Source organism: Cyprinodon tularosa, unplaced genomic scaffold (assembly GCF_016077235.1).
Source record: "Cyprinodon tularosa strain WSP-4 unplaced genomic scaffold, ASM1607723v1 ctg61, whole genome shotgun sequence".
Classification (NCBI taxonomy): domain Eukaryota; kingdom Metazoa; phylum Chordata; class Actinopteri; order Cyprinodontiformes; family Cyprinodontidae; genus Cyprinodon; species Cyprinodon tularosa.
The window spans coordinates 94,793-111,242 of record NW_024039352.1 but is presented as its reverse complement, the minus strand read 5'-3'; the positions used below and the strand labels follow the sequence as shown (position 1 = coordinate 111,242).

Below are 16,450 nucleotides of genomic sequence, written 5' to 3'. Positions count from 1 at the left end.
TTACAGCAACACCTGGACTTAATATTCAGATCTCTGTTTTAATAGATCGTATTGGAAAAACATCAGACAGATAAAGACAGTTTTGGATGATGATGATTAAAACTCGAGTTACAGTCTATTAGAAATCCATAGATGACCTATCAGCCCAGTGGGAAAGAAAGGCTGGTTTTCTTTTTGGAGAGAAGTGCTGAAAGTTGAATCAGGGATCTGCTCAGGCTTCTGGTCTCTTTGGAGTGAAGACAAGTCCTGCAGTTCTCGCCCCAAGGAGCCATCCAAGTTCCTCCTAATATTGCTCTGCAGGTCTAGGCTTCTGGCTGGAGGCAGGATGTTCTGGCCTGCATTCGACCATCCGGATAGACAGTGCAACGGTAATCCAAAACTGTCTGAATGATCAACGCTGCTTCTCCAATGAGCTTTGTACTTGTAAGGTGGCAGGAGGTCGCTGCGAGGAATGCTGACCCTTTAAGAAAATAAACAGGGAAAACAGATAAAAAAAAAAGGTTTTAACATCAGGTGGTTAAAAATGTATTCATTTTACACATTTTTTATGCTGTGATTTATAGAAAGAAAGGCCCACAAACACTATGATAAGGCTAATCTAGAAAAAAATTATCTATAGCAAATGCTTATACCGGTATGTTTTATGGATTTCTAGGAAAGAAACAACCTTATAGATCAAAGATTTATTTTATGTTTTCATGTAAAAATTCTTTACTTTTTCAAACTTTATATGCCTTCTAAATTTGAGGTAATCCAACAAAAAGATCTAACTTGCTTCAATGCATATGTTTTAACAGAGCAGGCTGTCAACACAGAATCTGAATTGCACAAAGCGAGAGAAGAAAGGAGGATAAATAGAAATGGGAAATCTTGCAACATAAACCTCTAAGCATAGTTTTTACAACAGCATATCTGACTTCCTTTTCTCTCATTTCTGTGGCTAATAATTGTATACTAGCAGATAATCTACTTCACTGGACTTGATTGTCTCTCTATATGCTGCCCCCTGCTGGGTCAGCATCAGACAGAAACTGAAAGATCTGAAGAAATTTGACCTTCTTAAACATCCATCCATCCATTCATCCATCCATCCATCCATCCATCCAGCGCCTGACGCTGCAGTTGTTAACTTTTTTTTTTCCCCACTGGCCCTAATCCTCTTCCATAAATGCAGTGTTGACTAGGAAGAATCTTATTTTAGAGATCAACAAATGGAACACTAGAGAGGACAGCGCTTCTATTAAATGTCAATACGGCCTGCCAATGTGTTTCCAAAGAAACTTTGTTGCACTTTACCCACTTTGTTGACTCACCAACCCTAAGTGAAAGATAATGAATGGGATCAATAAAGTTGGTATTTTCTTTTAAGAAGTCTTTGGGACCCATTTTATTCTTTTACTATAAGAAAAGTTATATGATTAATTCATTTTTTCAATTCAGACTTCCTGGCCTTGGCTCATGTTCTGTTAAGAGCATTTTTCAAAAAACAATCTTATCTGTATTACCTTTACTTTCAGAGGTTTGTGGGTGCGTCTGCTCTCTGGGGGCGGGGCAGCATACCCGCCTCTTACTGTAGCTCAGTGAAAGTCAGAGTCAGACTGAAAGAGAGCGGCTTCATTAGCGGACTAAGCTGTGGAATGATGATCTAATTTCTCCTTCCCTTTCTCTTTGTTGGTAAGAATGTTACTTTAACTTATAAATAAATCATTAATAGCTAATAGCGTGAGCTTGGAGACTTTTTATCTTAAATAATATTTTCCGTGATATTGCTCCACAGCTGAACTTTTGTAATGTAAACCAATGCATCGTTTTGTCATCATTTTATTACTTTAAAGCTTTACCTTCTTTATAAACGTATTACTGATTTACATTAGACTTTTATCCTGCAAATTCCCGAAAATTTCCCGGGAAATTCCCAGATCTGTGCAACGATTATTATTCGCAACCAATTCACTCACCTGATCCTGCTTTTCACTCCTCATCTTTCATCTCTGCTGTTTAAAGAAACTCAGCAAATCGATTTTATTTCGCTGGTAATTTTCAGTTTGGCAATCTAGATAAATGCTGAGAGCGCTTCTTTTGTTCATGTTGTTGTTTTTAAAATGATCTTATCTAAATCTGTTATTAAAACTAGTTCTGGTCAAAAGCAGTGCTATTCATTAAATGCTACCCTGATTTATAATATACTATACTATAATATAGATAATATGTGTATTTTATTTTTTTTAACAATGTTGTCAACATTGTTAAAAAAATGTTGACACGTGTTGACATCCTTTTTGACATTTGGCCCTTAGGTATTCCTGTTTGCTTCTGTGAAGAGATCAACTGCACTACCTTGGACACAAATAATGGAACATTTTATGTTGTGCCAAAGTTTGGAAGCAATGATTGTGTCTATTCCTGGAGCAACAACTCAGTAAGTTCAATAAATGAATATGCTCTACAAAAGTTACATATATATATATATATATATATATATATATATATATATATATATATATATATATATATATATATATATATATATATATATATATATATATATATAGGTAAAAGCCAGTAAATTAGAATATTTTGAAAAACTTGATTTATTTCAGTAATTGCATTCAAAAGGTGTAACTTGTACATTATATTTATTCATTGCACACAGACTGATGCATTCAAATGTGTATTTAATTTAATTTTGATGATTTGAAGTGGCAACAAATGAAAATCCAAAATTCCGTGTCACAAAATTAGAATATTACTTAAGGCTAATACAAAAAAGGGATTTTTTTTTAGAAATGTTGGCCAACTGAAAAGTATGAAAATGAAAAATATGATCATGTACAATACTCAATACTTGGTTGGAGCTCCTTTTGCCTCAATTACTGCATTAATGCGGCGTGGCATGGAGTCGATGAGTTTCTGGCACTGCTCAGGTGTTATGAGAGCCCAGGTTGCTCTGATAGTGGCCTTCAACTCTTCTGCGTTTTTGGGTCTGGCATTCTGCATCTTTTTTCACAATACCCCACAGATTTTCTATGGGCTAAGGTCAGGGGAGTTGGCTGGCCAACTTAGAGCAGGTCAGCAGCAGGAAGCATGAAGTGCTCTAAAACTTGCTGGTAGACGGCTGCGTTGACCTTGGATCTCAGGAAACAGAGTGGACCGACACCAGCAGATGACATGGCACCCCAAACCATCACTGATGGTGGAAACTTTACACTAGACTTCAGGCAACGTGGATCCTGTGCCTGTCCTTTCTTCCTCCAGACTCTGGGACCTCGATTTCCAAAGGAAATGCAAAATTTGCTTTGGTCAGAAAACATGACTTTGGACCACTCACCAGCAGTCCAGCTCTTTTTTCCTTAGCCCAGGTGAGACGCTTTTCGCGCTGTTTCTTGGTCAACAGTGGCTTGACACGAGGTATGCGGCAGTTGAAACCCATGTCTTTCAAGCGTCTCTTGGTGGTGGATCTTGAAGCACTGACTCCAGCAGCTGTCCACTCCTTGTGAATCTCCCCCACATTTTTGAATGTTTTTTTTTTCACAATGTTGACTAGGGCGCGGTGATCCCTATCGCTTGTACACTTTTTCTGACCACGGTTTTTCCTTCCCTTTGCCTCTCTATTAATGTGTTTGGACACAGAGCTCTGAGAACAGCCAGCCTCTTCAGCAATAACCTTTTGTGTCTTTCCCTCCTTGTGCAATGTGTCGATGGTCGCCTTTTGGACAGCTGTCAAATCTGAAGTCTTCCCAATGTTTGTGTAGGCTTCAGAACTGGACTGAGAGACCATTTAAAGCCCTTTGCAGGTGTTTTGACTTAATCAGCTGATTAGTTTGTGGCACCAGGTGTCTTCAAAATTTAACCCTTACACAATATTCTAATTTTGTGACAAACGGAATTTTGGATTTTCATTTGTTGCCACTTCAAATCATCAAATTAAATGAAATACACATTTGAATGCATCAGTCTGTGTGCAATGAATAAATATAATGTATAAGTTACACCTTTTGAATGCAATTACTGAAATAAGTTTTTCAAAATATTCGAATTTACTGGCTTTTACCTGTATATATATATATATATATATATATATATATATATATATATATATATATATATATATATATATATATATATATATATATATGTAGAGTAAATACCTGTTTTTAGGGCCATGTTCTGGCAAATGATGAGAACAGCAATGAGGAGCTGATCATCAGCTGGAACAGGACATCGCTACAAACTTACAGCTGCTCTGAGGCTATAATGTACTCTCTGGACTGCATGTCTATGGTATGAAAATGTTTAAATATATACATATATATTTAAAATCTTCAGTATTACTCTAATGAATTAATTTGTTTCACTCAGGGGTATAAAGCAACATGTTTTGGTGAGTATTTGCTTGTTTAGTTGATGCAAATGCAGTAGTATTTCACTGTGGAAGTCTGTGAAACTGCTTATTCTTTCATTCACCTTCAGTCTGATAACATCACTTCCCAGACGCTGCCTGACTACATTTCCAGAAAGCTTACTTTGTAAAATGTTAATGAAAAAAGTTGATTATATCAATCTAAGATATTCAATTCAGCATAATGTTACCTGGATATTAAGCCCTATTTTTTATTCAACAGTTAAACTGTGTTTTTAAGCAACAATATCCAAAATATCTTATACTTTGCTCAAAATATCTAGTGAGATTTTGTAAGAGTTCAAAATGTAAAAGTTTTAATCTTTTTTTCCCCCCAGCTAACTGCACAGGGAGCAGTGGACATTATAAAGAAGAAGGTAGGAACTACAACAAGCGATCTAGATTTTAAGTAGTAATTGCATGAGTCACAACATTTTATGCAGTGGTTGATGAGTCACAACAGCAGGTTTAACATGCAGAACTGAAACTGCGGAATCTAATCTTTTCTCCTTTTTTTCTTTTTCCTTTTCTGTTCTACTTACATTGCAGTGTCCATATAATCTGTAAAACTCCCTGTATAATTATAATAAAGCTATTTATATGCATACATCAAGCAGAACGCTATTGCAATAGCCCTACTGCTCCACTTGTGAGAGTAAAATCTGTTGGGCTCTTTTTGGCATCAAGACAATCTTTCTTATTGCCACATCGCCAGACAGGACACTGTTAAAAAAGAAAAAAGAAAAAAAGAAACGTTGATCGTTGTTTTCCAAGGAGCTTAATAACAATTGTACTTCTTTAAGTGGTCTCACTGCTCCCTTTAAGTTCTGTTAAATAGATTTATTGGATTTTGACTGATATTTGGCTTCCATCCATTTTCTGAAGAGTATATGTTTTAGTTTTTTGCTACATTATATAAACAAATGTCTAACATAGAAAAAAATCACAAACAGTCACTGAGTGTGTTACTCCCAACAGTTTAGACAAGAGTGCACTAGATGCTCAAATAGCAATAGTCCATAACAAGGAAAACAGTTCACATTTCAAAAAAGTTACTTAAACACTCTTCCATCCAAATATAACAGTTTTGATACAAAGGGGTACAAAAGCACTGGAGAAACGATTAGTTTTAAGTTAAGGTATGTTCGGAAGACATGAGTGAAAACTATGGTTGCCAACCATCCCTTGAAAAATAGAATAGTTCCGTATGTAGAAGTAGAAGTACCTGTCCCGTATCTTTGGAGAAGGAACGCACTTTGTACCGTATTACTGTGAGAGTAAAAAAATAGTCAGTAAAAAGCTAATGGAAAATAAAGAGCACCGGCACGTTAGAAACAAAACTTACGGTAAAATTGTTCCCGGGCCCTGGCCTGCCTCATGACTTATGAGCTGACAGCATACAGTCAAGTATTCATAAGGAAAAAAATATTATATTTTCACCTGATCTGCTGCCCTCTGGTTTTAATGTGTGTATGTCAGATGTTGTCATCACAGACAGAAATATAATTGCAATCATATTATGAGTAACAAAAGCTTTTAATGACAGTTAGGATGAGTTAATGCAGCAAGTCAATATTTGCAGTGTTGACCCCTCTTCTTCAGGACCTCCCTCTGCAGTTTTCCCTGGCATGCTCTCAGTCAACTCCTGACTGATAGCAGTACATTCTTGCACAATCAATGCTTGCATTTTATCAGAACGTCTAGGTTTTTGTTTGTCCACCCGTCTCTTGATGATTGCCCACAAGTTTTCAATGGGATTAAGATCAGGGGAGTTTCCAGGCCATGGACCCAAAATCTCTATGTTTTGTTTCCTGAGCCAGTTAGATATCACCTTTGCTTTATGGCAAGGTTCTCCATCATGCTGGAAAAGGCATTGTTCATCACCAAACTACTCTTGGACGGTTCGGAGAAGTTGTTCTCAGAGGACATTCTGGTACCATTCTTTATTCATGGCTGTGTTTTTAGAGAGAGCTGACTCCCTTGGCTGAGAAGCAACCCCACACACGAATGGTTTCAGGATGCTTTACAGTTGATATGAGACAAGGCTGGTGGTAGCGCTCACCTCATCTTCTCTGAACAAGCTGTTTTCCAGATGTCTTAGAGAAAATGACTTTACTCCAGTCCTCAGCAATCCACTCCCTGTACCTTTTGCAGAATATCAGTCTGTCCCTGATGTTTGTCCTGGAGAGAAGTGGCTTCTTTGCTGCCCTTCTTGAGACCAGGCCTTGCTCCAAGAGTCTCCGCCTCACAGTGCGTGCAGATGCACTCAAACCTGCCTGCTGCCATTCCTGAGCAAGCTCTGCACTGCTGGTAGCCTGATCCCGCAGCTGAAATAGGGCTGGGCGATATAGAAAAAAAGCTTATCGATAAAAAAAAATGCATATTGATCGATATCGATAATTATTGAAAAGATTTGAAACCATATTTTATGTGCAGCTCTGCCTGGACTTTTTATAATATTGCTAAATGATTTAATTTTAATAAAAAACACAAACACAGACTTCTAATTAAATCTTTATTTAATCTACTTTTTTAACCATAACAATTGTTTTAAAGAAAAATAACTTAAGAGGCCTGAGTCATGTTATTAAATACTGACAGAGAATAAACTAAAGTGACCAGAAAAGTGACCAAAATAAATATACCGGTAACAAATAAATAAATGCCCCCCCACCGCCACCGCCGCCCCCGTTTCCTGCTTTAACCTGAGTTATTACTTTGAAGTTTCTGGCCCCTCAGCATTTTTATCTCAATTGTTAGAACTACGTGGGAAACTGCCCAGAACTGAAAATATATATACATTTTCCGAAGATTCCTCGGAGGAGAGCCGCACCGGGGCCTACACAGCTCGTACTCCTGCGGCTGTGAGCGGCTGAGATGATAAAAAAAAAATAAAATAAAAAAAAAGTTGGTTTCGTTATCAGACTTCGTTTTCACTGGTTCCCGACACATTTTCCAGATGACTGTGGTTTGTTTTTGGTCCGACTTGCCATGACTGAAATACTGCCAAACTGCCGAACTACAGAAACCCTTCTTTGAAACAATTTCCTCCGCCTCTCCTTGCTGCGACATCTTCATGTGCTCTGTGTTGTGGTCTGAGAGGGCGGCGCTTGGTGACGGCGTGCCTGGGTCCGCGATTGTGATTGGTTGGGAGGAAGCAGTGACTAGCATAAACCTACATGCTAGGCTACAATGAGAAGGAAGGAAAACTGCGTTTCTTTTTTATCGAACTTTTATCGACCCTCTTTTTTTCTGTTGCGCCACACGTCTATCGATCGATATATATCGTTATTGAATTATCGCCCAGCCCTAAGCTGAAACACTTTTACAGAGATGGTCCTGGTGCTTACTGGTCTTTCTTGGGCGCCTTGGAGCCTTTTTGGCAACAATGGAACCTCTCTCCTTGAGGTTCTTGATGATGTGATAGATTGTTGACTGAGGTGCAATCTTTCTAGCTGTGATTCTCTGTCCTGTTAGGCCATTTTTGTGCAGTGCAATGATGACTGCACGTGTTTCTTTAGAGATGACCATGTTTCACAGAAGAGAAACAATAATGCCAAGCACCAGCCTCTTTTTAAAGTGTCCAATGGTGCCATTCTTACTTAATCATGACAGATTGACCTCCAGCCCTGTCCTCATCACCACCCACACCTGTGTTAATGGAGCAATCAGTGAAACCATGTTAGCTGGTCCTTTTAAGGCAGGGCTGCAATAACGTTGAAATGTGTTTTGGGGGATAAAGTTCATTGTCTAGGCAAATATTAACTTTGCAATTAATTGCTGTTATGCTGATCACTCTTTATAACATTCTGGAGTATATGCAAATTGCCGTTACAAAAACTGAAGCAGTAGACTTTGTAAATAACATTTGAATCATTCTCAAAACTTTTAGCCATGATGTATATTTAACCATCCAGAATAAAGGGTTGCTCATGGAGAAGATAGCGGGAGACAACAGAGCAGTATGGGGAACGAATATATTAAATTAAATGTTGATGCTGTTTTTGGGGCGGTGCACCTTCGCATACTGATGCGACGAAAAAAAAAAGGATGAAGAAATATAGGGAGGAATGGGAAAAAACAAATCTCTGGGTGGAAAAAGTCTGCCATAATGAATATAAAGCACACTGCACAGTGTGGCGGCGCTTTTCTTCTGTAGCAAATGGGTTTACCTTCCCAACATCCAAGCTGCTGTGTCCTTTGTCCTCAGCATCCCATCTTGCACTGGTTTTGTGGAGAGGATTTTCTCCTTAATGAAGAACAAATGCTGCGATGGACTGGCGAATTGTCCAGGTTGTACCCCGCCTCTCGCCCGTAGATAGCTGGAGATAGGCACCAGCACCCCTTGCCACCCCACTTGGGATAAAGCATGACAGGAAATGGATGGATGGAGGAAGAACAAATAAACTAATGTGTGGTACAAATGTTCCACTGAATTAATTAAAGCTGAGCTCATTGTCAGCCTCAATTATCAACTGTCTTGCCCAGAGTTGTACTCTGCAACAACTCCTCACTGCTGCAAGAGCTCAGAGGAAATACAAGTAGAAAAAGTAGGCTATCACCACATAATGATTTTTTTTTTCTGTTTTACAACTGTAGCCTACAGTCATTGTATTTAAGGCACAAATATCTTTACAAGTTTGCACAAGTTTGCTGTTGCACCAAAAATGTGCACTATTTATTTATTGTTTTATATTAATTTTTGCAGTTTGAAGTTAAGCTTTTGTTTAAGATACTTATTTTTTTCAGCGAAGTTTGTTATTTTGTGTTAAAGGGAATTGCTGGATAATAATTTGTTTTCCATGTGTTCAGGTCACTTGCAAATATGCAACTAATTCAATGCAGATTTGAGTCAAATAGTAAAAAAAAAAAAGTCATTTCACACACAGAGGGGGGGCTAAAAAAAAAAATCACCACGCCAGGAAGGAGTAAAGGCAAACGGGTCAGCTGGAACGCACATGAGGCGTCCCTTTTTTCTCAGGGAATTATCAACCCTAGTGGAAACTCAAAGGACTGAGCATGAAGAGGCTGTCCTAATATACATTTATCCTTCTTTAGCTCCTGCTCCTCCCATAGAGAATGTATGTTTCTGTCTTTTACTCCAACAATTGTAGAGCAAGTATTTTGTTCTCATTTCAAACAGAAAAGTTATATTTATTCTTACTGCTGCTATAATAACATCATCATTATTTAGGTTTACTAATTCATCCATAACATCCATTATTGCTTCCAACATTAATGTTTTTGCAACTAAAACTATTTAAAACCACTAAGAAAACTGTAGTAGACTTTATTATGGCAGCTGATTTTAAATAACAGGTAATACCCATGTTACTATGTCAATATGAACTGCCTACTTTGATTCTATATTGAATCTGGATTCATTAAAGTCAATCACACAATTAATTTATTTCTTGAGACCCCACTGTTCTGGCATATGTAGTGAATAATCTGCTGTAGATTATGCGTAAAATGTGGACATATAAAAAGAAAATATGAATATGCAGTTTTAGTATATCACCCATAACACGCCCACTAATTTGAAATGTATACTTTAAATTCCAACATTTTTACTATTTAATGGAGAACACTGGTTTATATGGAGGATAAAAAGTGCCAAAATTAAATAAATAAATACAGCATTAAATAAATAATTAAATGTGTCAATAATTAATTAAATGTGGAATTAAATAAATAAATGTGTCATTCATTAATAAAAACCATGTCACTAATATAAAGTGCCACAATTAAATAAATAAATACAGCGATAAACAATTAATTAAATGTGTAATTCATTAAATAAATAAGGAATTAAATATATAAATGTGTCATTAATTTAATAAAATATGTCTTCATTTTATTAAAAAAAAATATATTATTTCAGTGTGCATTTAATTATTTCATGGTCCTGTGTCGCAGTGCATCGAAACCATTAAAAGAATGTCAAACTCACCCATCAAAGTTAGGGGGCGGTTATCTAACACCTGATTGGTCACCCTGCACATTAAGGCGAAGCAAATCGATTACAGAGACTCGATTCGCATCAACCCTGCCCCCTAACTTTGATGGGTGAGTTTGACAGATTCTTTTAATGGTTTCGATGCACTGCGACACAGGACCATGAAATAATTAAATGCACACTGAAATAATTATATATACTTTTTTTATAAAATGAAGACATATTTTATTAAATTAATGACACATTTATATATTTAATTCCTTATTTATTTAATGAATTACACATTTAATTAATTGTTTATCGCTGTATTTATTTATTTAATTGTGGCACTTTATATTAGTGACGTGGTTTTAATTAATGAATGACACATTTATTTATTTATTTAATGCTGTATTTATTTATTTAATTTTGGCACTTTTTATCCTCCAAAGATTTAAATGTTGTATTAAGAAAGGTTTTTCCAAAAACATTGCAATTCTCCACTTTAGAGTTATGTAAAAGCACACAAAAGTATATGCACATTTATATATTTTATTCTCATTGTCTTTCTTTGGGCATAATTGCCTATTTTAGAGCAACCTATAAACAATTAGCAAAGTTTTGGGTATTAATTGACATACAGGACTGTGGCCTAGTGGAATCCACAGGTTGTGAGTTCAAGCCCCACTCCCACAGACTGCCACCATGGGTCCCTGAGCTAAGACCCTTAACCCCACTCTGCTCCCCCGGGTGCCGCACAATGGCAGCCCGCTGCTCCCCAAGGGGATGGGTTAAATGCACAGAATTCCATTTTGTTACTCTGTGCTTGTGACTGTAATGACAATAAAAAGCTGAGGGGAAAAAAGTAACAAGATTAATATTTTACTTAATACACATGAAAAAACATAAATATCCTTTTAATGCTTATGTAACCTACAGAGGTGCGGAGCTGTAGGTCAAATAGATGTTGCAGATTATGTAAGGAAAGGTTTATCCCAGTCCTTACAGAATTGACTCTGAATCCTAAAGAAAGACGTTAGACTTAAATTGGTCTTATCCCTTAAATTCTTAATAATTAACTAGGAAAAGTATGCGTAATGCACCGGGACATCACATGGGACCTGAACTGGACAGAGAGTCAATGAGAAAAGCCAAACACTAAATAAAAATGAAAGGCCTTCAGAAAGCCAAGAGGGGGTTTAAACTGACTACTCCAAAGCTTAAAATCAAGCTTTGAGAAAAGAATCCTGAGACTCTTTAATATTCTAAATTCTTTGCTAATCCTGTCCCACGTTTAAGCTGAACCAGCAAGTGTCCAATTAGACACCTGGATCTACCAACTATGGTATTTCCTGCCTAAAACGTCTGATAATGCGATAAAAAAGTATTTAATGAAGCTTTACAATAATCATCAAATGTCTATTTCTGTGTTTTCCCCCCAGAAATCCAGACAAATCATTGGCTTATTCCTGTCTCTGTCATCTCAGCAGTAGCAATTGCTGTAATTTGCTGCTATGTTCTACGAAACATACATTCAAGGTATGTCCACAACATTTGTATATTTTCACAGCATAGTCAGCACTGTACAATTTTTATATGATCTAAAGAAACATGTAATTGTTTGTTTGGATACAGATGGAGAGAACGTGTTAACATGATTTAACACTGAGGAACAATCAGGATCAAGCAAAGGCAGAAATAGTTTAACAGCACATGGAGTCCACGTCATCACCTCCAAGGGATCCCGCCTAAAAACAACAAGCACTTAGCCATTCAGGCTAAACAAGACGACATTATGAGATTTATAATCCTCTCATAACATTTTCATGCATCTCTGCAGACTCTGGTTGGCGCCGATAAGATCGTCTATTGCAAACTTTAAAGGGGGGATCTCTGGAGGTCACCATCAGAGAGCAGCAGTTGTGAGTGAGGATAGCATGAAGTCCCATGAGGAATGGATATCTGATGACCTCTCCTGTTCCCCACTGGATTGTTCATGTTGCATAATGTATCATTATCTCAGTATCAGAGTATCTTCTAAATATGAAAAGAAAAAAACAAGTTTTTTTATTAATAATGACAATCCAAGTTAAATGAAATGCTAATCGGATGACAAATGTTTAAAGGTACACTGCGGACTTTGTGACCTTAAGAGTTGATGCATATGAGCTTTTTTAAACGATTCCTCTGGCCGTTATACAGAGCTTGACTCTATTAATGCTATGAGTGCGGTGCTATTCTATGATAATTGCAGTTCAGCAAAAATGTCTCGTAAAACAAGACAAAAACAAACAAATGCTTTTCAGTTCAATTCAATTCACAAATACCTTAGTGATACCAAAGAACATTTTTATTTTGATTGGGATTTTATGCTATAGAGCAAAAAATTCAGATTTTGTTTTTTCTACCTGTAACGTGTAAAAATTAAGGTTTTTAATTTTCTTTTACAAATAAGTTTCATAAGTTTGGTGCACAAACTACACTAAGCAGTTACTCAAGTGAGAGTTAAGTTTTTTAAATTAACTTGTTTAATCCAAGCAGGCAGGGAATTTGAGGTTTGTACTTTATAAAAAAAATGCTGAGGATGAGGAGGCATATACCCTGCTATTAAGCTGGCTTTATCTGTTAAGATAGTGGTAAATGAGTAAGGGAGCAGAGGACAGTTCCTGATTTAGAAGTTTAGAAATGTGTAAATCTAATGATACAGTCTCTTATGTAAAGCAACTCATTAAATTGTGAAATATACAAAAATGTTTGATGTTTTACTTTAGAACAATATTTTTTTCCAGCTTTTATTGTCATTACACTGTCACGAGTACAGAGCAACAAATTTCACTCTCTGCATTTAACCCATCCCCTTTATCTCAGTATCAGAGTATCTTCTAAATATGAAAAGAAAAAAACTAGTTTTTTTTATTAATAATGACAATCAAAGTTAAATGAAATGCTAATCGGATGACAAATCTTTAAAGGTACACCGCAGACTTTGTGACCTAAAGAGTTGATGCATATGAGCTTTTTTAAACGATTCCTCTGGCCGTTATACAGCGCATGACTATTAATGCTATGAGTGCGGTGCTATTCTATGATAACTGCAGTTCAGCAAAAGCCTGTTAATCAGCAGCAGAGATGTCAACTAACGAAATACAAATACTTCTTGCTGTACTTAAGTACAGTTTTTAGGTATCTATACTTTACTCCATTACTTATTTTTCATCCTACTTCTGACTTCTAATCATTACATTTTCACACATGTATCTGTATTTTCTATTCCTTACATTTTTAAAACAAACGTTACTCGTTACTCTTGGCTTCGGTTTAATGTTTATAAATATTTATTTCATGTCATGTGCGCCATCCAATGCAGATCATTGGCTCCATCCACATCTAGTGAAAACTAGTGTAATTTGATGAGTCATATAACGCAAACACTCATTGGTTAGCTAAAGGAAATCATCAGAATCAAGCAGGTGTTCTTCAAACTGCAAACGTGAATTGTCTATGCCATGCTACAATGTCGGATTCAGAAAAAGACGTTGAAATGTCTGAAAGGTCGGACACAGGCGAGAGCGTATCGGGAGACGGAGACCAACAAGACCTCCCTCATCTTTGGCTCTATCTCAAAGAATCTTTCTAAATAGTCGAAAAGTTGAGCTTTCAATTCATATAGTGGCATCTGGCTGTTTTTTTAAAAGTTACTTTATACTTTTATACTTGAAGTAGTCTCTTAGCTCTGCGTTTTTTATTTTTGTTTTTTTTACAATTTCAACAAGATTCCTGCTTTAACTGTCATACATGTTTAAAAACATCCTGCTTCTAATTTAATTTAAATTTTTTATTTTAAATGTAATTTTCTATATTGTAGTATTAATCAGAAAGTATATCCTAAATATTTGCAGGAGCAAATATTCATCTTGAATAACCGTGAAAGTGTTTTATTTCTTAATGTGTTTATTCTTTAAGTTATTGTTTTAGTCACTTTCCTTTCCAACTTGCACATTGTCAATGCTTTGCTTTTATTTTGTTTAAAGTGCCTTACTGTAACAATGCTGATTTTTGTTCACTGCTTTGCAAATAAAATATGAGTAAAGTTATAAAGTACTGTATGTCTCTTAAAACAAGACAAAAACAAACAAATGCTTTTCAGTTCAATTCAATTCAGAAATACCTTATTGATACCAAAGAACATTTTAATTTTGATTGGGATTTTATGCTATAGAGCAAAAAATTCAGATTTAGATTTTATACCTGTAAGGTGTAAAAATTTATGTTTTTAATTTTCTTTTACAAATAAGTTTCATAAGTTTGGTGCACAAACTAAACTAAGCAGTTACTCAAGTGAGAGTTAAGTTTAAGTTTTTTTTAAATTAACTTGTTTAATCCAAGCAGACAGGGAATTTGAGGTTTGTACTTTATAAAAAAAATAGCTGAGGATGAGGAGGCATATACCCTGCTATTAAGCTGGCTTTATCTGTTAAGATAGTGGTACTGTAAATGAGGAAGGAGCAGAGGATACTTCCTAAATTTAGAAGTTTCGAAATGTGTAAATCTAATGATACAGTCTCATACTTACGCAAACAAGTCTTTAAATTGTGAAATGTCATGAATTGAGGACAGATGGACCCAGTATTCAAGGAGAGACAGTCAGTAGGAAAGTTCAAAACGTTTATTAACAAAACAAAAACTAAAGCGGAGCTGTGGCTCGCGGACACTGCAGGCGGGGGGGCGGGGCACCGCCCAATCTCAGACACTCTAGGGGAGAAACACAGGTAAGTGACCACGATAAACTGATAGAAGATTATCTGTGTTGGTCACTTACCTGGTTTAACAGTCCAGACCACGAATGTCCCAGTACTGCAGTCCCAGAGGTCATGCTGGAAGCTGATCCTGGTGAGGGATCCAGAACAGACAGGAACAGGCAGGATCCAGATCAGGCAGGAACAGGAACAGGTGGCAGGATCCAGACTTCCAGGCATCCACAGGCTCCCAGGAGGGTTCAGAGTCTGACTGGGACCAGAAGCATGACCAGGTGGTCACGCACAGGAGCAGACAGGACCAGGTGCAGACAGGCAGGCTCAGTGGAAGAGGGTAGCAGAGACAGGACGTAGGAACCGGAACTTGAAGCAGGACTTTAAACTGGTCTCCTCCCTGGAGCCAGGCTTACTGGATAAAAACTGAACCTCCCCACATAATGAGCCAAAACCCAGAGGACTCCGGTCCTCTGGCATGGGAGCTGGCTCGGAGCTCGTCTGTCTGGCTGCATGTTTCCTGGACGGGGCCGCCTTTTACAGCTGCTTTTTGTGTCTCTGCTTCTGTCTCCTTGAACCCCAGTCGGCCTCAGCAGAGGGCCGCTCACACTGAGCCTGGTTCTGCTGGAGGTTTCTTCCTCTTAAAAGGGAGTTTTTCCTCTCCACTGTCGCTACAAGCATGCTTAGTGTGAGGGATTGTATTTGAGTCAATGAGTCAATGCAATCAACTGGTTTTCCTTAGATAGAAAACTTTGTATCAATTTGAATGTATGATCTGGTTGAACTGTAAAGTGCCTTGAGATGACATGTGTTGTAAATTTGGCGCTATATAAATAAACTGAATTGAATTAAACACTAGGCCGCCATTCCCCAAAGTGTCAGAACACACACGCCGTTTTCCATGTTTTTGCTATTTCTGTGCAGATAACTTCATACGGGGCTGATGTGATGATCTAGATGAAAAATGAAGACATTCCCATTATTGAGCTTCAAATTTTCATTCCAATAAGTTTTTCTTTTATGTTTTAATGAGCAGTGTTCAGGGCTGTGCATGTTTAAGGTGCAAGATATATATTTAGATCTTTTTAACTTCCTCATGAGTTCACCCCTGGCCTGACATCTGTGCTCCTTGGTGCGGTCTGCTCTCTATGTGCTCGGATTAAATCAATCTAATTAATCCAGTTTGTTGCTTTCATTTTTAACTAATGTTAAGACTGATGTTTTTGTGAGTAAGTGCAAAAAGCCTTTATTGGCTGTTAAATAGCATATTAGAGGGGCAAGATTAACTTTCACCTGTCATGAAGAGGAAAGTTCTCTGAATGTTTATGGCCTTTAAAAAAGTATTTAGATGTATGTTAATTAATT

General features: G+C 37.0%; 1 long non-coding RNA gene across 1 annotated transcript; it reads left to right on the top strand.

Annotated features, from left to right (window-relative positions):
* Nucleotides 1-1,607: 1,607 nt before the first annotated feature.
* Nucleotides 1,608-12,596, top strand: LOC119798101. Its single transcript, XR_005282670.1, has 7 exons — nucleotides 1,608-1,674; nucleotides 2,298-2,419; nucleotides 4,159-4,281; nucleotides 4,360-4,381; nucleotides 4,738-4,776; nucleotides 11,780-11,876; nucleotides 11,973-12,596. It is a non-coding gene; the product is annotated as an uncharacterized LOC119798101 (long non-coding RNA).
* The last annotated feature ends 3,854 nt before the right edge of the window (nucleotides 12,597-16,450 follow it).